Genomic DNA, 26,998 nt, shown 5'->3' with positions numbered 1-26,998 from the left:
GTCACTCCCAGTGCTAGGCACTGGGGATCAAGTGATGAACTGGGAAGTCAAGGAGCTTTCACTCTCAGGGAACGATATTAATCAAATCATCTCACATCTACATAGTTACACATCGTGGACATACAAAGAGTTGGAGGCAAAGGGAAGAGCAAGAGCAGAGGTGCTGGGGAGGAGAAGAGCTTTTGGCATAAGAAGAACCTCAAAGGTATCACAGTGAAGGAAGAGGAACAGGAACTGAATTGAGGTTGGAGAAGTAGTAATGGACCAAATCATGCAGTGCCTTGTAAGCCAGGGAAAGGAATTTGAATTTTCTTCAGGAGGTAGTTTTAAGTAAGGAGCATGACACAATAATATGTGATCTTAAGGAATTGCTGTGGGCTCCTAGGTGGGGAAGGAATTAAAGACAAGCCAGCTTGGGAGATGGGAAGCCTGATAGGAGACACTAAAGAAGACCAAGTCAGTGGGGAGATCAACTTTCCTGGCTTGTCTGCAACTGAAGGATTCCCTGGGGGTGGACCTTGTAGCAGTAAAACCTGAAATGTCTCAGACAAACCAGGAGAAGTTAGTCACCCTCCAGGTAAGACATGATGATGTCTTGAATTATAGGATGACACTAAATGGGAGGATGTGAATGGTCTAGAGGTAGAAGACTTTCGTGGATGAACTGGACAAAAAGGGTAGAAAAGAAGAAGGACATATTCTGGCTTTTGCAACCAGTTGGTAGATCCTTCTATTGAGAAAGAAAAGACTGTTTCCCATTTCTCTGTCTGCTTCAGGCCTTTTGAGCAGAAAGCAAGCTCACCTGGAAGAATGGAGTGGAAGAAGCCACCTCCTCACTGTGTAGTAGCTTCTAGAACTTCAGGCAAATAAATGATGTCTTGCACTAGGCCAAAGCCATGATCAGCTAGGAGTTTACCTTGTGTCTTGTTTTCTTTATTTTTGGTCTTTTGGGGGCCGCACTCAAGGCCTATGGAGGTTCCCAGGCTAGGGTCCAATCAGAGCTGTAGCTGCCGGCCTACACCACAGCTACAGCAACGTGGGCTCTGAGCTGCATCTGTGACCTACACCACAACTCACATCAACACTGGATCCTTAACCCACTGAGCAAGGCCAGGGATCAAACCCACATCCTCATGGATGCTAGTCAGGTTCGTTAACTGCTGAGCCTTGACAGGAACTCCATGTCTTGTTTTCAAAGAGGTCGAGCAATTTACAAACTTTTATGATAATCTTTGTAAAATCCCACATGGCACCAACTAAGAGATGGGCAAGGAAGAAAACAGGGGAAGATCAAATTATCATCATTATCGCTGGTAAAGTCAGTGCCACACTATGCTCACCAGATAACTGAAAGCAGGTGAGAATGCATCTACTTGCAGAGAGCTGGTTCCTCCCCCAAAGAGATGGCTGGGTGGTACAATGAGCACAAACTTTGAGTTCCAATCTTCCCTGTCATTCACCAGCTGCATGACCTTAGGCAAGTGACCTAACCCTGTGAGCCTCTATTTCCTTGCCTGTAAAAGGAGGATAATAACCTACCTTGCAGGGTTATGATGAAAATCAGAGATAAAGTATGTACTTGGTGTGTAATAGGCTTTCCTTAATGGTGCCTTTCATGCCTCACCCTCCTCATCTGTAGAAGAATGATCTCTCCCTTGTATCTACCTTAGAGGATTCATTAAATGAGATTATCCATGTGCAGTGCTAAACATAGGTCCTGACACATGGAAGGAATGAAATATTATCAACTGCTTATTATGATTAATAGTGGGAAGAGTTGCTACTGGCCTCCTCACTCCTCACTCACTTCTGCGCATGACCAGTATGATGCATGTGTGGATCAAGAAGACCCTCACCTTGCACAGAAGTCAGGTCCAAAGCGAGTATGTAAGATGATAGTCACAGGTATTCAGAATTCCCCTTGAAAGTACTTTCCAGTCCCTCCAAAGTACTGTGTAATTGGTTTTGTGCTTACAACTCTAGAAATTAATATTTATGTATAAATATATAATACATTCATCAGTTGACAGTACATAATAAAAATTACACGTGCAGATTTTGCCTCTACAGTGTCATACAGGGTTTTAGTATTTTTGCCAACCCTAAGCAGTTGAATTCCTGTGGGTTAAGTCACGTGTGATAGAGTTTCATTGTGATTATCAAGAGCGAGAGTTCTTTGCAAAGCTAGTACTTTTCTCTCCAAAGCTAGAGACAATAGCTCTACTATTGCCTAATGCTACCATAGTCACAATTAAAAATATAAATACCTAATTCACTTAGCTAACTAAATATAAAAAATAGCTCTATGCATTAGCATTTATTGAGCAACATGTATTGATTTATAATAAATCAACACGTAATACATGCCAGACACTGGTTAAATGCTTTACCTGTGTCTCTTGAGAAGCAGCATAGTCCTGTGGTTAATGCTTTTGAATTAATTACTTGGGTTCAAACCCTGGCTCCACTACTTACTGGCTGTGTTTGAGTAAGTGTTTATCCCACTTGAACCTCAGTTTTCTAATCTGCAGTATGGGGGTAATAACAGTATCTGATTCATCAGATTATTATAATGGATTAGTAATTAATGCACAGTGCCTTGAATAATGTTTAGCCTCTAGGGTGCACCCCAGATTAGCTTCTGTTATTAGTACTTCTTCTGTACACTGAAACTGTTCACTATTTTATACACAAGGCTGTTAGGACAGAAAGCTTACCCAGTAATATTTAGTTAGTATTTATAGAAAAACCAAGACATTCTTGGTGCTTTACATAGGTTCCTTTACTTGATCCTTACAGTAACCCCTGGATGTAGGTGCTGTATCAGTCCCACTTTTCAGATGAAGACACCAAGGCTCAGAGAGATCATCAATGAAGTCTATCTAAGAAATGGTTTGGAGAAAAGCCCACTAACTTCTAAATAAGGGATTAGTGCTTATTCCATAAAGAGCCCTTTCCAGTGTATCTTCTTTTTGGGTCAAAAGAGATCATCTTCCTTTAAATTTGTTCTTTCCTCTCACATCTGCTGTTCTTTGCCTAGCTGTTATATGTGTACAGTGTTGGTAAAATCAGTGGTTTATTCAATAAGTTTATTGTGCGCCTGCTATGCTAGCTGCTGGGAGCACTGCAGTCAAGACCTGCTCCCTGTTTATACTTGCACTAGCACGTCAGGAAACTGAGAGAGAACAACAATTTCCCATAAAGCATTTCTCCATACACATAATCTCTTGAGATGCCTCCTGGGAGAGGTTTCCGTGGTCATTCTAACCCAGCCCCCAAGACTCTGACCACACAATCTCTTCCTAACAGCTCACTGTTTAACTGGCTCTCACTGGTTCTCCAATCAAGAGAAGGCTGTCTTCTATGACAAGATGCTTTCAACAAGGGAAAATACAGATAAGCATGATGAGTTAGAACTTGTGGTGGAGGCTTAATCATTTGATTTTTCTCTAGTTCTACAGAATGATTTTTCAATATCTTCAGGTTAAACTGGTTCACCTGAGTTGCCCTGATCTGCACCTGTTTTTCCAGGTTATTGACTAACAAGTCAGGGCAGCAGTACAGGGCTCTGGTCAACTCAGAGGTATCAGCAAAATGTCTGAGTTTTTATATAAATGGTAAACGTATTTTCCCCAGACATTGTAGTTATTAGAGCACTAAACCAGAAGCTTGGAGAGTCCAAATGAAGTCTTGGTTTGCCTTGAAAAACCATGGGATCCTAAGTGAACTGTTTATCTCCAGCAACTTCTGCTTGGTTTTTTTTCCCATTAGAGTCAATCAGATGTTGGGTCCCTCTCAAGACTAATAATCTGTGGTTCTTGGATTTAATTTCTAAGAACGTCATAGTTCCCTGGAAACCCTTACCCATGGGGTTTAACTTCGTATATTACTGACAGAACTAGACAACTTCTTCAGCTAGGAAGAGAAACAGAAAGTACTCTAAAGCTGGAAGAACTGTGCATAAACTCCTCACTGATTGGTAAGGAAGGAGATCTTTTTCAATACACTGTAAAATGGTTGCTGTATTTATTTTCCTCATCATGAGATGTTCTAGGAATACCTTTGAGTCCAAACAAGTAAAAGGTGAAGGCATTTTTTAACACTGGCAACCCAGCGTTCCACTTGGTCCCAGAGAAGATGGGCACTTTCACATGACCAAGAGGTATAAGACTAGTCAGGCAGCCCAGGTTTTCCTCTCTGGTTCTTCTTCCTCACCTGCTTCACTCTTCCAGACCTAATGAGGAACTACAAAAGCATGGCAAAGGTGTTAAGCAGGTACTTTGGAGCCTAGGATTCCAAGAACTGTACCAGGCTTCTACCAGGGGTGTTTTCAGAGCCAAACCAACGGGAAATGACTTCTGTTCCCACTTCACCAAAAGAATAAAAGAAAAATTGCCAGACTTGGTTTGGCATGTGACCACAGCAATGCCAAAGAGAAGGGGCATGGCTGCAAGGAAAAGGCAATGAAACTGATACCACTGTACACACACACACACACACACACTGATGTTGCTGCTGCTCCATTTCTTTTCCCAGTGTGATCAATGGACAGTTAATGCCATACTAAGCTCAGCAAAGTAAAGTATTGTGATCTCTTAGGATTTCCCTCAGATGATGCTGTAAAGCATAGGAAATAATTCAATTCATTGCCATTGAACTCTGGAAAAGAACACTCTCCTCATTTCTGCCAAAGAAAACAACAAATCTCTTCTCAGTAACTCAATCTTGTGCCAAATAAAACAGTCACTCTTTTCCCCTAACTCTAAACCCCACTGTCAAGCCTGTTTGTGATGATGATATTAACAGTTTGTAAATTTGAGTTTCGAGTGAGTTATGAATCAGTAGAAACCAAACTTGATAAATTGATTGTTCTGCTTCAGAATGACATTGAGTACATTGGTCCATGGGAATCTTATGATCTAAACAATATAGGGTATATTTATTAAGTGAAATTCAGATTATGTCATTGATTTTCCATTGCTTTTCTTCTCATACAGAGTATAGTTTTTAAAATTAAAATAGTCAATTAACTATTGACTATAAATAAATGTCAACACAAAAATCATTAAAAATTATACCTACAATGTCAGTCTTTTCATAAGAAATGTTTACTTAGGGTTAGGAGGCAGTGCTATATGGATGAAAAAACAGAATATTCGAAATCTCAGTACCAGAACCAGCTCTGCAAAAATCTGTTCTGACTTCAGCTAAAATACAACTTGTTTAGGCTGTCTTTGTTCTTTATTAATTTATAAATGAAAGATTTGAATAGTTTTTACATTTACTTTAAATATCTAAAGTAATAAGAACTACTTTAATTATAATCAGCACTTTTCTCAATGCCTTTTACTGTCAGTGACTGTCACTTAAACTAATCCTGACCTTATCCCAGACATTGATTAAAATCCTTTTTTGCTAACACATCCTTTGGTATAGAACATCAATAGGATATAACTTTGGGATTTCAGACCAGCATAATATCAAAAGTCCTCCCCAGTGACACCCCCTCAAGATCTGACAGTTTCTAATGGCTTCTGGGTAGGGTACTTTTGTCTAAGCAGATCGCTGTATCTGTTCTTCTTCTTGGGCTGTTACTGAAATATGTGCAGAGGAATTTTCTGGTCCTTCCTGGCGCCTCCTTATCCCCAAGTGCAATGGAAGGAGGTGGGGAGGAGATTGAGAGAACCATACACAGAGAGAAAAGGAGTAGACACATACAAGAGATTGTTCTGCACTGCAAAACTTCGTGACAACATTTTCCAATCAAAAGTGGTAACTTTCAGAGTTCCCTTTGTGGCACAGAGAAAACAAATCCGACTAGTAACCATGAGGTTGCAGGTCCGATCCCTGGCCTTGTGGGCCGGGGTTCCAGCGTTGCCATGAGCTGTGGTGTAGATCACAGACATGGCTCAGATCCTGCATTGCTGTGGCTGTGGCGTAGCCCAGAGGCTGTAGCTCCAATTTGACCCCTAACCTGGGGACCTCCATATGCTGCAGGCGCACCCCTAAAAAGCAAAAAAAAAAAAAAAGTGGTAACTTTCTACTCCTTTTTAGTAAATATTGTCAACTTTTCAATATTTGTCTTAAACTGGCAGCTGTTGGCCAGGTATTAAATGGAACAAATGTATGTATCGAGCATCTCTTGGAATATACTTTTAATCCACAAGTTTTATAAACCTTATGGATAAGAAAATATTTCTCAGGAGCTACTCTCATTGCCCTTTCTGTGGCAATACATTGAAATATAGTAAACACATTTTTTTTCAAATGTTAAAAGCAATTCTTGCTCATTATGGAAAATTTAAAAAATACAGAAAAGTGCAAAGAAGGAAAACTAAAATTACATGTACTCAGTATAGCATTAACATATATACACCACTGTATATAAAAGAGATAAACAACAGGAATTTACTGTATAGAACAGGGACCTATATTCAATACTTTGTAATAACCTACAGTGGAAAAGAATCTGAAAAAGAACACACACACACACACACACACATGCACATATATATATATATATATATATATATATATATAATTACACTGTGAAAACTGTTTTTTTCTTAATAATTTGGTGTGAATGCATGCAAATATGTGTATATGTTCTGTATGTTATATATTTACCTGTATTTTCATAGTTGAGATCATGCTGCAACTATAGTTCTCAGTGATTCAGTGATGACACATCCATCCATCTTCTTCATAACATCACATAAAAGCAAGGCTTGCCTCTGACACATTAAGGCTGAGAGAGTGAGGAGCATTGTCCAGTGTTAGCTGTCCTGGGGAATTTCCTTGTACCAGCTGCTTCAGTAATCTCACAGATTCCACTGCAGCAGGTAATGGGATTATACTTACCACACGTCCCAATTTTCCATGCTTCCAGGAGAGGTATGATGTTACCTAGACCCCTTCAAAGAAATGTTCTTAAACAAAGACCACATTTATGTTTGCCAAATCCAATACTACTTTTGAAATTGCCTTCAAATCTTTTCTGAATTAGCTTCCTGACAACTTTGCAGGTACAGGAGTATTAGAAGATCTTGTGTTTAGCCAGTCAAAATGATCTTTTCAATTCTTCTACTCAATGTACATTCAAAATTATATAGGAATCCATATGTCATGAAAAGTGATTCATCCTAGCTTTGATGCAGCAAGTAGGGGAAGGTCTTTGTCTTTGCTGAATTGAATTCCATGGTTCCTTACAAACTGAGGGGGCCAAGCTCAGTGCATGTTTGGTGGTGATATTCTCCTAAGCACCCAGCATTTTACCTCAGGAAGGATGGTCGAATTGATTTTAATGTATTCACCAAGGAAAGAACTGCTAAGTGCTATCACCAAATATCTTCCAGCCACTCTATGGTTCCATTTTGGGAAACAGCCTCAAGGCAGGCAGAAGGAAGAAGGTAACATGAAATAGGTGAAGAAAGCCTGGAGAAGAAAGGACTTGCCATAGGACCACAGCAGGACGCTGGGGTTAGAATGCATAATTTGGGGTCAGTACTTTATCTCACCTAATCACCATGTCCTTTGCTCCATTGAGTCCTTTGGAACCATCCCTAAAGAGTTCTGTTCCCTTTTCTCTTTTGTTTATAAAAGTTTTAAATTTGGATATTTCATTAATTTCAGAAACATTTATTGAGGACATAATATGTGCACGGTACATGAAAAGTGGTTCATAGTGTATAGTGTATAGCTAGTGTCGATGTATAGCTCTGACATATGTACAGTTTAAGTTAGGCAGAAATGAAATTGAACCTCAGCTCTACTTTTTACTAATTTATTACCTTAGGCAAGAGATTGACCACTCCATGCCTCAGTTTCCTCATATGTAAAATGAGAATAGTATCGGTATATCCCTCAGCATTGTTATGAGTAAATTATTGTTATTATCATTATTTTTATTATTGTAGCTTGTGCTAGACATCATGAATGGTACCAAAGAATTCAGCCACCAATCCCAGGAGAGTAGACACTATGAACTGAAAGTAATTAAAAACCAAATGAGATAGTATGTGCTATGTGACTTCGGAGAAGGGAGAGTAAGTAAAGGGCTAGGGTAGTCCAAAAAAAGTTTCATGAAGAAGAAGAAAACTTCAGTTGTGCTATAGAAAAGAATGCATATTATTTGATTGAAAAAGTGAGCTTGGAGGATTTAAGTGTGGATATAGCAAGAAATAAGTTTGAAGCCAGGATGGGGAAAGACTGACGGTCCAACTAATGATTTTCGATTTCCATTCCCTCATTCACTTATTCATCAAGTATTCACTGAGCAACAGCTATGGCTGTAGACATTGTTGCCTTGGTAAGCATGGCATGGTCCATTTCCTTTTATAGTCTTGTGGAAATAAACGGATCAACCCAATGAAAAAAGCAAAGGCTATTTATTCTAAGCTTGCTATAGCAAGGGGGTCAGCCGCATTTTGGCAGAAACTCAAAGGCTGGCAAGGGAGTGGGAAAGCTTTATAGTTGCAAGAAAGGAAGACTTTAGGTAAGCCCTGATTGGAGGCTGTTGGCATGGGTAATATGTAGGCAACAAACTAGAAGGAGGGCATCCTATGTAACTAGTTGGGGTGTGTGTTTGGCTTCCTTTGATTAGTTTTAAGTTGGAAGTAGGGACAAAAATTAGAGAAGCTGTCAGTTATTAATCAAGTCTTGGCATTTGAGGCCAGTTGTTACAGAAGTGTTGTTTAACTCTCTATATTGTCTTTGGAGATAGTAATCCGGCTTCCTGCAAGTCTGACTTTTCGTAGACTGGCTTTCTGCATTGTTTATTGTAGATAAGAAGTTTGTTTGGTTTCCTGGACTGGTTGCTGCAGGTTGTGATTCAAAATTCTGTTTTTATGTATAGTGTGGCTAGTGTCCATTTGTATATTCAGTTGAGTGAGAAATAAACTTAAAAAATTATAGAAACAGGGCAAAACAAAAGAGACTAGACTGCTATAAAGACAATGACAACTGAGTTGGAAAAACCCACTTTAAATAAAGTAGTCAGGGAAGGCATTTCTGAGGAGGTGACAACTATGCCGAGATCTGTTTGTTTTTTTTTTTTTTTGGCTTTTGTCTTTTTAGGGCCATACCTGCGGCATATGGAGGTTCCCAGGCTAGGGGTCTAATTGGAGCTGTAGCCACCAGCCTATGCCACAGCCACAGCAACATAAGATCCCAGCCGTGTCTGCGACCTACACCACAGCTCACGGCAATGCCAGATTCTTAACCCACTGAGCGGGACCAGGAATCGAACCTGCAAACTCCTGGCTCCTAGTCAGATTTATTTCCACTGCGCCATGATGGAAACTCCATATGCCGAGATCTTAAAAGAAAGAACCAGCCATTTGAGAAGCAGATGGAGGAGCATTCCAGGTAAATGAGCAGAGAAAATACTGAGCCAGAAAGAATGTGTGATGTTCAAAGAAATGAAAAGAGACCAGTGAATCTAGACAGGAGTTAGCAAGGGGAGAGGGCATGAGTTAAGGTTTGAGAAATAGGCAAGATTCAGGTCAGATAGGATTTTGTATGCCATGATGTATGGATTCCACGGGTGCAGGGAGCTTAAGCAGAGAGAAAATTAAGGAAGCCATTCTAGTAATCCAAGTAAAATTTAGTGGTCATGGTCTAGATTAAGGTAATGGGAAAATAGAGATGAAGAGAAACAGTCAGTTCCTTGAGATGTTTTGAAGAAAGGACATAGAGGACTTGCCAATAGCTTGAATATGGAAGCAACAGAGGATGGTGATAAAAGCAGGAAACAAAGAGAATTCCAATGATTTTGGCACTTACTGAAGTAGGGAGACTAGATAAAGAGGAAAATAGTATTTAGAGGAGAGGGAAATCAAGTTGAATTTAGATGTTGATATACTGATAAAGGCATAATAAATGCCATCTAGAGAGACAGGAGGCAGGATGGGTTCAAAACCTAGAGACTTCTGGCCTGAGCGTATGTTAACAGCCCATACCTCATTTAGTTGAACAAATAGATATCCAAACAGGGAAAAATGACAAGAGCTACAGAAAGGAACCAGGAGATAAACTCCAGCTTGGAATATCTGGCTCCAAAGTTTTTGGTCAGTTCAGTTAAAAAACAAATCAACAACAAAACAATGCTTAACGTTGTATGGTCAGTTACTTTGGTCTGTGGCTGAGCTTGATGTATCACTTGGTGATAGAATGAAATGCCAGGCATGGTTCATTCCTGCTTGTAGTCTAATGAGGATGAGGCGAAGTAACCAGGTTCTGGTGAGCTAGTAGTCATTAAGAGTGAAAACTCTCTCAGCTCTTGACCTTGCTTTCTACTTCATGAAAAGAACACAAATAACCAGATGAAAACATCCAGATGCCCAACCCAACCTCTACCGACTGCTGGCATCTAGACCTATATGTTATGCTCCCCTCCTGTTACAGAGAGTACTGTCCGTGCTCCATTCTGAAGCCAGTATCTTCACCTGTGCTCACCAATTCAGGGACACTTCTCTCATCATTGGACCATTTTCATCAACAAACAAATTCACTGCTCTCACTTCCATCATCAACAAATAGTTGCAAAATAAATTTTAAAATCTTCCCTTCACCATTCCTCCCCTGCCAGCAAATGTCCCATTTCATGGCTTTCACTTTCAGCAAAACTCATTGAGAGGTTTGTCTCTTTTTTTGATGTCTACAATACCTCTCTTAACCATTCTTTTTTTTTTCCTTTGCTCACTTACAGTGAAATATAGTTTACACACTGTGAACTTTACCCTTTTTAACTATGTGTTTCCACGAGTTTTGACAAATGTAAATAGTCATGTAGTCACCGCCACAATCACAATACATAACATATTCATTACTTAAAAAGTTCCTTTGTGCCCTTTTGCAGTCAACCCCTTCCTCCCATCCCCACCCCTAGTGACCACTGATCTGGTATTTGTCCCTGTATTTTTGCCTTTCCCAGAATGTTACATAAATGAATTCCTTTAGTCCTACAATCCTATACACATGGTACGTTTCTCTTAGCACAAAGCTCTTGAGACTTATCCATGTTGCTGCATAAATCATTTTTCTACATCTATTGGGATGATCACATGGTTTTTCATTTTCACCTTGTTAATTGATTGGTTCATTGATTTTTTTTTTCTCTAAATGTTAAGCATACCTGGGATTTAATGTGTTATCTTTTTATATATTCTGTATATAATTTGCTAAAATTTTGTTGAGGGTTTCTGTGTTCCTTTGGTCTGTAATTTTCTTTTCTTATAATTTTTTCTAGTTTTGGTTATCAGGATAATTCTCTCTTAATAAGTGACTTCAGATATGGTCATTTTTCTTCTATTTTTTTGAAAATGTTTGTGACTAATTGGTTCTATTTCTTCCTTAAGTGGCTAGGAGATTTTGCCAATAAAACCATCTTATTAGAGTCTCTTTAGGAAAGGTTTTTAACAATGAATTCAAATTCTTTAACATAAACATCTCTATACAGATGTATATTTCTTCTTAAGTAAAAAACTCAAGTAATCTATGGCAGTTTCTATCTTTTGAGTAAATTATCCATTTTAGGGAGTTCCCGTCGTGGCGCAGTGGTTAACGAATCCGACTAGGAACCATGAGGTTGCGGGTTCAGTCCCTGCCCTTGCTCAGTGGGTTGACGATCCGGCGTTGCTGTGAGCTGTGGTGTAGGTTGCAGATGCGGCTCGGATCCCGCATTGCTGTGGCTCTGGCGTAGGCCGGTGGCTACAGCTCTGATTCGACCCCTAGCCTGGGAACCTCCATGTGCCGCGGGAGCGGCCCAGGAAATAGCAACAACAACAACAACAACAAAAAGACAAAAAAAAAATTATCCATTTTACCTATCAAGTGTCTTGACATCAAGGTCATAGTATTATTATCTTTTTAATGTTTATAGGATATGTTGTGATATCTTCTCTTTGATTCCTGATTTGTTCTTACCATCATCCCCCTCACTCTTGCTCTTGCTTTTTCTCTCTCCTTCTTTCAGACTAGAGGTTTATTTATTTTATTGGTCTTGTAAAATAACCAGCTTTTGTCTTCACTGATCTTCTCTATTGTTTTTCTGTTTTCTGTTTCATTGATTTTTTAATTTTATCTTTATTCTTTCTTTTCTTCTACATGTTTTGGGTTTGATTTGCTCTTTTTCTAGTTATTTATATAGTCATGAATATTGATTTGAGATCTTTTTCCCCCTACTATAAACATTTTATGCTATAAATTTCCCACTGAGTACTGCTTTAGTGGTATATCGTAGATTTTGATACATTATTGTAAATTTTCATTTCATTTAGAATATATTTGAATGTCTCTTGTGATTATTTTCATATAACCCATGAAGGTTTTTTCCAGAAGTGTATTTTTAATTCCCAAATATCAGGATATTTTCCAGATTTCATTCTATTATTTATTTCTAATATAATTCTTCTGTGGCCAGAGAACATATCTTGTGTAATTTCAGTCTCTTTTCATTTGCTGAAACTTGTTTTATAGTATAGAATATGATCTGTTTTAACATCCTAGGAATACTTGAAAAATATATATATTCTGCTACTCTTTGGAGGACTGTTCCAGAAATCTTCATTATGTCATTATCTTCAAATGCTTCAGTATCTTTGCTGATTTTTTGACTATGTGTTCAATCAATTTCTGTGAAGTCCTCAAATGTAATTGCATATTTGTCTATTTCTCCTTTTAGTTCTGTCATTTTCATCATTCTCTATTTTGAAGCTTTACTACTGAACTAGATTAAGATGCTGATTTTAATTCCCAAGACAGCCATTAACAAAATAACTGCAAAAAAAAAAAAAAAAGAAAACTCTCTCTCTATATAGTAAAGAAACAATGAGGGAATTAAGATAATACACTAGTAAACATTTATTTAGCACAGAGGAAGTATCAATTAAGAAAGGAAACCAAAAAGACACATAAGATGTAAAAAACAAATAGTAAAATGACACAAAATAACTCCCCCCTTATCAGTAATTACATTTGATGTAAGTGGATTAATTGTCCCAATCAATAGTCAGATACTGCAGAATATATTTTAAATGACATAATTATATACTGTTTTTAAAAGGTCCACTTTAGATTCAAAGACACAAATAGAATAAAAGTAAAAAGATTTAAAAAGATACACCATGCAATGCTGGAGTGGCTATACTAATATCGGGCAAAATAGACATTAAGACAAAAATTTTTACTGGATACTAAAAAAAAGTTTATAATAAAATTGCCAATCTATCAAGAAGGTATAACAATTATAAATATGCATGCACCTAACAACAGTGTCCCAAAATACATGAAGCAAAACCAGACAGAATTGAAGGAAGAAATAGTTTAACAATCAGAATTGAAAGATCTAATACCCCACTTCAGTAGCAGATAGTACAGCTAGGCAGAAGATCAACAAAGAAATGGACAAAAAAGAAAAACAAAAACACTAAAACCGACTAGTTCTAACAGACATCTATAGAATGTTTTACTCAGTGACAGCAGAAAACACATTCTCCACAAGTGTCTTTGAAACCTCCAGGGTAGACCATGTATGAGGCTGTAAAACAAGCCTCAATAAATGTAAAAGAATAAAATCATGAAATATATGTTCTCTATCTACATTGTTTAAATTAGAAATAAACAACCAGAGGAAATTTGGAAAATTCACAAGTGTGTGACAAGCAACATTCTTTTAAATAACCAATAGATAAAAGAAAAAAAGGGACAAGTACTTTGAGATGAATGGAAATGAAACATAACATGACAAAATTACGGGATATAACTAAGGAAATGCTCAGAGGAAAATTTATGCCTGCAAATGTCAGTATTAAAAAAGAAGAAAAATTCAAACCGATAAACAAACTCTTAACTAGGAAAAGAAGAGAAAACTAAATTTAAATGAGCAGAAGAAAAGAAATAAAGATTAAAGCATAAATAAATAGAAGGGAATATAGAAAAGCAAAGGAGAAAATCAACAAAATAAAAAATTGTTCCTTTGAAAAGATCAACAAAATTGAAAAACCTCTACCTTCACTGACCAAGAAAAAGTGAGAAAAGACTCAAATTACTAAAATTAGGAATGAAACAGAAGACACTACTACTGACTTTATGGATCAGGGGAGAGAAATTATGCATAGTCATATGTTAACAAATTAAATCAATAAAGTAAAATGGAAAAATCCCTAGACAGACACAAACTAATAAAACAGAGTCTAGAAGAAATAGATAATTTGAATAAGCCTATTCACCTGGCTTTGTAGGTGAATTCTACCAAACATTTAAATTCTTCGAAAAATAGAAGAGGCGGGAACACTTCTCATTCCATGAGGACAATACTACCCTGATTTTTTAAAAAAGAAAAAAACCTCAAAAGAAAAAAAAAAAAAAAAACGTGGCACAGAAATCTCCACCTTACTACTAGCGAACAGGATCCAGCAACATGTAAAAACATGCTCAAATGATATTGATTCCAGGACCACAGGTTAGTTTAACATCTAAATGTCAATCAATGTACTAATAGAATAAAGGACAAAAACCTACTACCATCTCAATAAATGCAGGAAAAGCATTTGACAAGATCCAACACCTCTTCATGATAAAAACACTCAAAAATTTAAAATTTCCTCAACTAGATAAAGAATACCCTTGAAAAATCCACAACTAATATCATACTTAATGAAGAATGACTGATGTTATCATCCCTAAGATCAAGAACAAGACAAGAATGTTGTGACTTCTCTTCAACATTGTACTGGAAGTTCTAGCCAGGGTGATTAGTCAAGAAAAAGAAACAAAAGGTACTGATATTGGGAAGAAAAAAGCAAAAATATTTCTATTTTTAGAAAATCCTAATGCACTAAGAACTATTAGAATTAATAAATAGGTTCAGCAATGTGGCAGTGTATACAAAATCAATATACAAAATCAGTTGTATATTTGTACACTAGCAATAAACAATCCAAAAATGAAATTAAGAAAATAATTCCAGGGAGTTCCAGGGAGTAGTATAGATCACAGCTGGGCTCAGATTCAGTCCCTAGCCCAGGAACTTCCATATTCCGTGGGTGTGGCCATTAAAAAGAAGCAGAAAGAAAAGAAAATAATTCCATTTACACTTGCAACCCTGAATCATCAGGCCTTGGACAGTCTATGAACATTTATTTCATTAAAAAAATAAAAATAGATTCCATTTATAATAACATCAAAAGGAAGAAAATACCTAGAAATAAATTTAATACAAGAAGTGCAAGACTTGTATTCTGAAAACCACAAAACATTGTGGAAAGAAAATTTTTTAAATGAAAAGACATTCTGTGTTGTTGAACTTTAAAACTTGAAATTGCTAAGATAGCAATACTACTCAAATTGGTCTATAGAATCAATGCAATCCCTGTCAAAAGTTCAGCTGTCTTCTTTGCAGAAATAGACAAGCTGATCTTAAAATTTATATGGAAGCACAAGAGATCCAGAATAGCCAGGACAATCTCAGGAAAAAAAAAAAAAAAAGAGCAAAGTTGAAGAACTCATACTACCTAATTCTCAAACTTACTACAAATCTACAGTATTCAAGATAGTATAGTACTGGCATTAGGATAGAACTGCAAATTAATGGACTATAATTGAGATTCCAGAAATAGAAGCTCTTATTTATAGTCAATTGATTTTCAACAAGTTTGACAAAATAAATGAGGAATGAATGGTCTTTCCAACAGAGTCCTAGAACAATTGGATATCTACTTGCAAAAGATTGAAAATTGAATTGTCCAAATGGATTCCTACCTCCTACCATCAGAAAAATTGACTCACAGTGGATATAGACGTAAATATAAGAGATCTGAACTATAACATTTAAAACTAGATAAAGTATAGGAGTAAATTTTCATGACCTTGGGTTAGATGATAGTTCTTTTAGAAAAACTTTTGATGTTATTTCTAAAAAATAGATAGATGGACTTCATCAAAATAAAAACTTTTACGCTTCAAAGGACACTGCCAAGAAAGTTAAAAGACAACCTATAGAAGGAGAGAAAATATTTACAAAACATGTAGCTGCCAAGGGACATGTATCTGAATATATAAAGAACTCTAACAACCCAACAATAAAAAGATAACCCAATTAGGATATGAACAAAGTTTGAGAAGACATTTCTCCCAAGAAGATACACAAATAGCCAATAAGCACATAAAGATGTTCAACATCATTAGTCATTATGGAAATTCAAATAAAAACTGCAGTGGGATACAGCTTACATTGACTAGGATAGCCATAATTGTAACGAGTGTTGGTGAGGATATAGAGAAGTCCTTTTACATTGCTGGCGGGAATATAAAACGATGCAGCCATTTTGGAGAACAGCTTGGCCCTTTCTTAATAGGTTGTACATGGAGTTACCATGTGACTCTACCATATGAAACATCTAGATACATACCCCAAAGAATCAAAATATATGTTCATACAAAAACTTGTGCACAAATGCCCATATTAGTATTTTTCATAACCCAAAGTGGAAACAACATGAATGTCCATCAGCTGATGAATGGATGAGCAAAATATGGTATATCCATACAGTAAAATATGGTTCGACAATAAAAAGGAGTGAAGTATTGATTCATGCAACAACTTGCACAAAACTTGAACACGTTATACTAAGTGAAAGAAGCCAATCACAAAAGACCACATTTTGTATGATTCTATTTATATGAAATATCCAGAGTAGACAAACAATAGAGGCTTAAAAAAATATTGATTGCCAGGTTCTGGAAAAAGGGTTGGGCAGGAACAGGGAATGATACTAATGGGTACAGTGTTCTTTTTGATGGAAATGTTCTAAAATTAGATTGTGCTGATGGTTGCACAGTTCTTGGAATATACTAATATGCACTGAATTTTGCACTATAGATGGATAAATTATATAACATAGTATGTGAGTTATATCTCAAAGCAGTTATTTAAATGTTTGGATTCATTCTTGATTGCTCTGTTTCTTTCACAGTTCATGTCAAATGCATAAGGAAATCCTGTTGGCTAAAGTACCTTCCAAATATAACCTGAATCCAACTACCTCTAGACTCTTTCACCTCCCCCATGTTGGTCTAAACCACATCATCTCTCATGAACTTCTGCAGTAGCCCCAGGAGATCTCTGCTTGTATTCTTCTCCTCCCCCAATCTCAAAACATTAGGCCGTGGGAGTTCCCGTTGTTGCTCAGTGGTTAGCGAATCCGACTAGGAACCATGAGGTTGTGGGTTCGATCCCTGGCCTTGCTCAGTGGATTAAGGATCTGGCGTTGCCATGAGCTGTGGTGTAGGTTGCAGACAAGGCTCGGATCCTGCATTGCTGTGGCTGTGCTGTAGGCCAGCGGCTACAGCTCCGATTAGACCCCTAGCCTGGGAACCTCCATATGCCGCAGGAGCGGCCCAAGAAATGGCAAAAAGACAAAACAAACAAACAAACAAACAAACAAAACCACTAGGCCTTGTGATCCTTATGAAATTTAAGTCAGATCATGTCACTCCTCTGCTCAAAGCCATGCAATGACTAACAAAGTCTAGCACAAGAAAATCTGAAGGTCAGACTAAAAAGGACTTCGACAAACTATAAGGGAAAGAAAGGGATGGGGGAGACTTGTGGGAAGACAGAGATTAAGATGAAGCTATAGTGACTGGAGACGAGATACAGACTTGGATGATGAAACACAAAGAACCAAATGAGCCATTAATGGAAAAGTCAGGATAGTGATTACATTTGGACAGAGACAGGGGACTCTGATTGGAATAGCACCCATGGAAAGGCTTCTGAGGAGACTGACAAATTTACTTCTTGACTCAGAAGATGGTTAAAAGACTACAGGCCTCATAGGGATGCACTAAACTATACATTTGTTTTGTGTGGTTTTCTGTATCTTTTATTTTACAACAAATAGGTCAAAGACACAAACTCTGCAGTGGTTCCCCATATCCTTTGATGAAAAGCAATGTCTGAAAACGGTTGACAGGCTATTATGGATCTGACCACTGTTACCTCTTTAATGCATTCTTCTCCCACTCACATTGCTCCTCCATGCCTGCCTTTCCTCTCTTTGTTCCAGCCAGTGTTTCCCTGCTTTGTCTTGAATGGTCCAGGCATGTCGCTCTAGTTTTTCCCTCTTCTTCTCAAAATATCCTTTTCCTTAACCCCCTTGACCTTTCCAAGTCTTGTTCCCATCTCATGTTCTCATTGAGGGTACATTGTTGGCTATTTAATATGGCCATCCCCTTCCCTACCTTAGAATGCTGATTCCTTTAACCTTTTCCTTTTTCTGTTTTCCGTAATCTGTATTATCTTCTGTTGTAATACAGAGTTCACTTAATTATTATGCCCATCTTTGTGGTCTGTCGCCCCAGTAGGATGTAAACTCCGTGAGAGTGGGAACTTTATCTGTTATTCGTAAATGGATCTGAGAAGATAAGGCAAGGCTAAGCCCAAAATCTGAGTGACTTGACTAGTAAAGCAACAGCGAGCCACTTTTAGATTTAGCCAGTGAATACACATGCAGCCAAAAAGAATAAGCCAAGGTGCCAGCTCCATGATCCTTGTCCCATACACCAGAAAGGACAACCCTGAAACTACAGGGGCTCAGTGGATACAATGTGAAGCTGGTTCTAGACTGCAGCCAAGCAGTTTTACATTCTATGGTTCTAGTCTGAGGAGGGCCTGGCAGAAAGCCCCGTACCTCATCAGAAGCTGGGAGGCGATGAAAAATGGTCACATGATAACTTCCCATGGGACATAAAAGGTGAAGGGAGATGGCCTGGAAGCAGCTATTCCCAAGCTTCATATGCTCTTGTATTCCAGGAGGAATACAAGGCCTTCTGCCAAGACTCAGAAAAGCTTCAGTTAGTACCTCTGTCTGTGTCGCCTGTGTGGATGCATTTAAAGCTGCCAGGGCACCAGGGTGGAGCTGTTCTCCTGCAAGTAGGCATTCAGTAAGTGTTGATGTAATGACTACATAGAAAGCTGAGACCCGCCCAACTGGAGTGACCTATGAGGAGATGTAAATATATATTTTGGAGAAACACTGTGATTCAGAGTGAGGACTGAACCACAGTGAGAGGTAAGACTGTTGAAGGTTCTAAATCAGCTTGGCCATGAAGCAGCTGGCAGGCTTGGGCAAATAGACATCATGTAAGTGAATGTTGTACTCTTTATTCACTTCATATTTGATATTTGAATGTAAGATTTTACACTTGGAAAGATTCCTTGGTGCACTCGCCTTCTTTCCATCTCCTTACCCCAGTGCTTGCAATAGTTCCCCATATCCCTCGAAGAAAATGCTTGGTGTTACACCGCACTGGAGATTGGACTGTAATTATGCTATGGAAGTAATAGAATCACCTCATGGAGAATGGAGAAAAGAAAAACCACTCATATCTAACAAGTTTATTTAGCATAGTTGCTGTGAGCATTTTCATATAGTTCCTTCCAATCCTCCCTCTGTCTCTATATGTGAAATGTAAATATGTACATATATAATATTTCTTAATGACCTAGAACATGGCCTATATTAACTCATTAATCCTCACAATAATCCTTTCAGCTAGGTGCTGTTATGATTTCCATTTTAAAGATGATGAAACAGAAGCATAGAGAGGTTTAGTAGCTTGACTAAGATCACATACCTAATCAGAGCTGAAATTCAAACCTATATAGTCAGCTCCCAGTTATGCGTTGTGCATTTAACCACTATTCTACCAAATAAACAATTTTGTATCCTAGCATCAAGGCTGTCTTAGATCAGGCTGCTCTAACAAAATGCCACTGGAAGGCTTATAAACAGTAGAAATCTATTGCTCACAGTCCTGGTGGCTGGAAGTCCAAATCAGGGCGCCAGCATGGTTGGGTTCTGATAAGAACCCTCTTCCGGTTGGAGACGGGTGACTTCTCATTGTATCCTCATGTGGCAGAAGAAGACAAGCTAGGTCTCTGGGATCTTTTTTATAAGGGCAGTAATCCCATTCCTGAAGGTTCCACCTCACAGATCTAAGCACCTCCCCAAATCCCTGCCTCCTGATACCAACACCAAATTTGGGGGGGTTTACCTACAAATTTGGAGAGGAGATACTCTTGAAGGACTTTATCAAGAGGATGTGACTGCTGGCTGACCTAGGTATTTGGAAGCTCCCCTGTCCTTGATAGGTACCTTTTTACCCACTGTTCCTACACTAAGAGCTGTTTTCAAGAACACAGCCTTGAGAGAGCAATGTGCTGTTGAGACCATCTGGACTCTGTAGTGACTGAACCCCATTAAGGCCTCCACATAAAACTAAGATTCTGGCTGATGACTATGAAGTTCTGCTTGCCTTGCAGCCACCGAAGACAACCCTTGTATGTAGTCCCCTTGCCTGTTATACCTGCCACCTGCCAATCTGAAGCGGTCTGCCTCTTTCTTCCATCTCTCCTCGCCCTTCTTACATGGAGGCCTGTTTCAGATTTCACTCAGGAAACTCCTGAGGTTGTGAACCAACAGTCACAAACACTCAGACTACAGCAAAGTCAAAATACTTTTTGTGTAGAAACATATTCTTAAGGATTAATTTTAATGTGCCTCAAGTGACCATATCATAGTTTCCTTAATCACTTTTCCTACTTTGGGACATTTTATGTTGTTGTAAAATTTGGATTTTTTATAAACAAGGTGAGATAAAAATCATTGTACCCAAAGACTTCCTGTGGTTAGAATTATTTCCCAGAAGTGAAGATACAAAGTCAAAGGTAAGCACTTGTACTTGGCTCTGCATCCTACTGCCCAGTGGCTTGTCAGAAGGTGGCCCACTTTCTATCAGTAGCCAGCAACTTCCTGACTCAGCCTTGGATGTTCTGATCTACTGGTGCTGGATGGTCCCCAGGAAGCTCTATTTTTACCACCCCCACCCCCGTGATTCTGATGCCCAATTTGGGAAATGACACTGATCCAAGTGTCTTCTTTTTCCAAGCAAATATTCTAGGGTTTTGTATGAGTTAACTCTTTGCCACCACCTTCAGAACAAATCCGTGATAGTACCTCCAATGAAATAGAAATGGTTGCAAACACTAATTCATTCAGCAAATTCACTGCAGCACCGATTAGACCCCTAGTCTGGGAACCTCCATATGCCGTGGGAGTGGCCCTAGAAAAGGCAAAAAAAAACACCAAAAAAAATGTGTGTATATGTATATATATATATAATGGGACAAGGAATTATTTAAATAGCTATTGTGATAAGAGCTACTTGGGAGAATCACAGGAGGCATAGACTTGACTGGAAGTTATGGCAGATTTCTCTGAAGAAGGATCATTTAGGCCATGGTGTCTGGTGAGGGCACAGTCTGTACAAGACAAAACCCTTATAGGCAGGTTTTGTGACCTTTGACCCTTGCAAGCTCAGCCACCTTTAGAGTCAGCTGCTTATGAATTTGAAGAGACTGCAGCCCAGGCTGCCACAGGGGCCACGTGGTCCTGGGGACATTCTCTCCTGAGCTCAGCCAGTTCTAGTTTGACAAAGCCAAACTGTTTTCCTAGAATTGAATGTGATCAGGAGGCATATTCTGTGACCTGATGTCATGATACCCCAGAGCAAAGGAGGCACTTGGCAACACATTGCGTACCTCGGTTTCTTTCTCTGCCTCCACCCAGGACTGAACGCCAGTTGCTGAGTCTCTTGGGGCCAGATTTGGCCTGTCCATTTGGAAAACTCTGCATTTGGAGGACTATGTCAAGGAATGACTCCAGTACAAAAGAGAGAAAAGCATTTCCAGTTGCTGCGGTTGTTCTGAAAGTGACTGGTTACTCTAGTTGCTCCATCCACCCCACTCTCCCCCTCCAGCCTTCACACTGAAACAGGTCTTCACTGGACAAGAGTTTCTAGGCTCTGGGGACTGATGTATTGTCTGCCTGAGCCGTGGGAGCCAGAGACTGATCACACTGTCTTCTTTCTCTTTGGAGGATTCTAGACAAACTCTCACTCTGTGTGAGTTCACCCACTGGCCAGGCCCATGGGATTAGTATGCCTGGCAACACTGCAGATGGAGAAGAAGCCCTTTCTCAGGGGCTGGAGAGCCAAAGAGGACAACTGGAGCTCTTCTCCAGGGCCCTGTCCCAGTGTACCAAGGAAAGCCCACAGCCCATAAAGGGGGTGCTGCCTTCATCAACTCGTTTTCTAATCAAGAGTGCTGAGGGCATTTTTAAAAATCCATCTTAGGAGTTCCCGCTCTGGTGCAACAGGATCTGCATCATCTCTGCAGTGCTGGGACGTAGGTTGGATTCCCAGCCAGGCACAGTGGGTTAAGAATCTGGTGTTGCCCCAGCTGTGGTGTAGGCCAAAACTGCAGCTTGGATCTGATCCCTGGCATTGGAACTCCACATGCTGCAGGGTGGCCAGAACAGGAAAAAAAAATTTTAAATCCATCTTTATGGAATATTTCCAGAACTCTAAATAAGAGCCCATGGCCTGGCATCCTCCCCCATAGCAAGGTGTGCAGCGCAATGATTAGATGAACAGATTCTGCAGCCAGACTGCTTGGGTTCAAATTTTAAATCTTGTGACTTCAGACAAGTCATCCTCTAAGCTTTACTTTCCGTATCTCTTTGTGGAACTGATAAAAGGGGACCTATTATAGGTTGTTGATTTTTCAATTGAGATATAATTGACACATAACTTATATTAGTTTCAAGTACACCTATCAGAGGTTTTTTTTTTTTTTGTCTTTTTGCTATTTCTTGGGCCGCTCCCACGGCATATGGAGGTTCCCAGGCTAGGGGTCGAATCGGAGCTATAGCCACCAGCCTACGCCAGAGCCACAGCAACGCGGGATCCGAGCCGCGTCTGCAACCTACACCACAGCTCACGGCAACGCTGGATCGTTAACCCACTGAGCAAGGGCAGGGACCGAACCCGCAACCTCATGGTTCCTAGTCGGGTTCGTTAACCACTGCTCCACGACGGGAACTCCTATCAGAGGTTTTTAATTTAAAAAATAGGAGTTCCCGTCGTGGAGCAGTGGTTAACGAATCCAACTAGGAACCATGAGGTTGCGGGTTCAATCCCTGGCCTTGCTCAGTGGGTTAACGATCCGGCGTTGCTGTGAGCTGTGGTGTAGGTTGAAGACGTGGCTCGGATCCCACGTTGCTGTGGCTCCGGCATAGGCCAGCAGCTACAGCTACGATTGGACCCCTAGCCTGGGAACTTCCATATGCCACGGGAGCAGCACTAGAAAAGGCAAAAAGACAATCAATCAGTCAATAGTAGATGAACTGATTAGGCAATGTTTGTAGCCCAGGGTCTGAGCTCCATCACTGATGTCATATTTCCTGCCATTGCCACCGGCCACTGAGGAATGGTCTCATCACTAGCTACTGAGAGCTAGTGGCCGCGTAGTCAGTGGAAAGGTTTACAGATGAAATGCAGATCTGTCACCAATTCTCCCTGTGACCTTGACCAAGATACTACATCTGAAGAGGAAAAGAATTAAATAAAATGGACCTTAATATTCTAATTAAATAAAAGAATTAAATAAAATGAACCCGAATATTCTAATTAGCACTTCATCATTTTCTAAGAGAGTTTGAATTAGTCAATGGGAGGAAGGTAAAATCTCCAAATTAGTGGTGTCATTTTCAAGGCCTCCTTTTCCCTTTCAGCATCTTCATCCCACAGAACCGTTCTCACCACCCCATGCTTCCCCAGGTGCTCCTGGCAGGTGGAGCCCACCTGTCTGTGGCAGAGTGTTCTCTGCTGAACATCCACCCTCCGGTTGGTCTGGAGACCATCTGTCTTGATTCTCTTTTGCAGGTGAGGAAACCGAAGTCCAAAGACATGAATGGCTCTACCAGTACCATGTAACTCTGATGCCCAAAGCCCGGATGGGAAGCTGCCTTCTCTTGCTCTAAGTTTGGTGCACTCCCTGCTTCTCCTCCTCCACCCAAGTAAGTCGTAGGAACATGGGAAAGAGTGAGGCCTGCCTCCTCATGTGAGGAGTCTTCCTGGGAATGGAATGACCTCCAAGGAGGCCAGAACACAAGAATCAGGAGTCCTGTCTTGCCTCCAGTTCCAGGCCACGCTGGCTGTATGTTTTGAGTCAACTACCTAATTCCTCTGCTTCTTTTTCCTCACCTCAACCCCAGCTGCTCTTCAAGCATGACTTTCCCCTACCTTACCAATCATTATACAGAAAGGCCCTCAGGACCTTGTGTTAGATTCAGAGCCACTCAAAGGGATTATTTATCCCTTGACTCCTGAGGGAGTCCTTTTGAAGTGTTAAGCCCAGTTCCCAGAGTATCATGCTCAGCTTTGGAGCTTTCTCTTCCAGTGAGTGAACAAAGCCCATTTAGAAACCAACACTACCCACCAGCCCCTGGGGTCCAGCCCCAGCTCCTGGATTTGTGCAGCTCAGAGAGGAAAGCTCCTGCTGCCACCCTGAATGGGCCCATTATGCACGACTAATTCCACAGCAGAACATTGTGTCTCTGAGGGCCTGGCAGCAACTGGTCCTACCTGTTTAGAGTCAGTACATTCTGTTTGCTGGCGGGATGAAGGGAGCGCAGCACACACCACATCCCATCATCATAAATGCCATTTCGGGTTAATGATTATCGGGTACAGTAGTAGTGTAGTCAGACTCTGCACACACCGAGTGCCCTTCCCATGGAGGCTGGCAGGCAGCGCATAAAAGGGGTCATTGTGTGCTCCAGGTGAGGGAGGGAGAGGCGCCTATGGGTGCCAAGTGTGGTCTCATAGCTCATTCACTTGGAAGGGGGGAGGAGGCTGGGACACTGGGCATGTATTTTCTCATTTTATATGACAATCTAATTACACCCGCTATTGACATTGGGGTACTGTTACTGAAGCTGGAATTTGTGTCATTCAATAAAGTACCCTATCAGACTAACCTGACATGACAGAACATCAACTAGATCCCACACCAAAAAAGTTCCCATACTGGGCCAAAACTGGTTCTTTTGTAGCCAGCGCCACCCGCTTCCTGCTGGGGAGCCGTGTGGACCTGCCTGCAGACTGACAGTTGGGGGGTGCGTCTCACCACCTGAGTGACTGAAGTTGATGGCTATTAGGCCCCAACTAGCCTCTTCTGTCTGCGAGAAAGAAGGGAAGAATGTTCCCCTTCTGAGGCCTCAACTTACAGGCTTTTCACATTGACAATTAGGCAAGGTTTGCCACCTGCACTCCTTAGAGGTTCCTCCCAAGAGAGTCCTGACATCACCTTGGATCAGCCCAGCTGTGACTCCACCTGTTTCCACTGCCACTTCCAGAAAGAGGGGATTGTTCTAGGGCTGGAAGACTGTGACCTTGGCCAACTTTGCAGGGCAGCAAAACCTGCTGGATGATTTGGCGAGACCAAGGAGATCCTCCTCTCCTAGGGGGGAAAAAAATCCCCTCCACCAGTGCCTGAAATTCCATCTTTAAGTGCATAAATACTTTGTATCAAGCATTGCTGTGTAATTCTCACTTCAAGTCCAAGTAACCCTGCCAGAGTAAGAATATAAATGTCTAGCATTGAAATACATTTATCAGGCTGGTAAAATCTTGGGTGCTGGAGATGGGGGGGGGGGCTGTACTGAAAATGAGGGGAGGGAATCCAAGGAGCTTTAAAACAGTGTGCAAGAGGAGTTGAGGCATTTAAGGCCCAATGAGAATGTTTCCTGAATGGCCAGAGTTACAGATTCTTGTTTCCTCTTCCTCCTTAAAAAACAGAAACAGAAACATAGGCTTTCATGCATAAGAATTTATAGTGACTGTAGTGGACACTGTTGTTTGCCCATTCAGCAAACAAGCTTCCCCTTTCTTTTGCAGATCTTTCTTTCCATACTTTAAGTTCATGTAGTTCTGGTGAAGCTGACTTCACCCCAGGCTATGAGCATCATCTAGGCCTGGTCCATCAGATCATCGCATTCCACAGGCCCACTGGCCACAGTTACTATAATATGAATAGGCAGGCATGTGGCCTGGGTTAAGCCAATGAATTTCAAATGTAGGGCTTTTGCTGAAGCTATTGGAAAAGGGGACCTACCTTTCTGCTGGTGGTGTGAAGCTGATCAAATGTGGGCCTAGACAGGCTAGTGGCCTTTTATCATGGCATGTGAAGAGCCTACCTAGGCGTGAAACCAATTCAAAGGAGTACAGAACTAAAACTTTCAGAGTCATATCCCTTATCATAGCATGCAAACACCTAGATCCAGCTACACCTGCAGCCAGCATAACCTCAGACTTTGTAGTTACATGAGCCAAAAAAAGGCCCCCTCTTCCTTAGGCCAGTTTCTGATGTACCAAAACAAGTTCTTGGTATTACACTGACTTTATCAAAAAGTTCACAGTGTATATATTCTCAGCTGCTGGCAGCACTCTTCCCTACCTGATTCTGCTACATTCTGGAGAAGTTGATTCAAACCAGGGCCTTGGTGTACCCATCAGCTGATGGGGGGTAATAATGGGGCAGATAGAAGGGAGGAAAAGAGAATTATTGATGTGGAAGAACTTTGCACTCCTTGGAAGAAATACACTGTATAAATCTAAAGTCTTATGTTGACAAAAGTAGACTTCATATTTGGGCCTTGAGAGAACTCTAAAGCTTTGCCATTCAAAATGAGGTCCCTGGACCAGCAGCATCACTGGAACTAGTTAGAAATGCAGAATCTCGTCTTTATTCCCCACCTACAAATCAGCATCTGCATTTTCATAAGGGTGTCAAAGGATTTGTGTGCCCATGTAAAGTAGGGAAACTGCTCACAAGACCCCAGCAGGACAGGGCCCAAGAACACTTCATTTTTAGATGCTGGGATACCATGCATGATCCCAGTCAAAAGTAGGTTCTCTTGCTGTCGAGTAGTTTAAAAAATACTTAGCCCTTCAGTCTCCACATTTCACAGAGGGGTAAACGAAGACTGAGAAAGGATGAATGGTCTGTCTGAGATGAGAATCAGCTGCTCAGTCAGGATGAAAAGCAGGTGTTCTGAAAATCTTTGTGACCCTGAATAAAAATTTCTTAGAT

The sequence above is a fragment of the Phacochoerus africanus genome, chromosome 4 (assembly GCF_016906955.1).
Source record: "Phacochoerus africanus isolate WHEZ1 chromosome 4, ROS_Pafr_v1, whole genome shotgun sequence".
Lineage (NCBI taxonomy): Eukaryota > Metazoa > Chordata > Mammalia > Artiodactyla > Suidae > Phacochoerus > Phacochoerus africanus.
The sequence above is the reverse complement of the archived record's forward strand: the minus strand, read 5'-3'. Positions refer to the sequence as shown.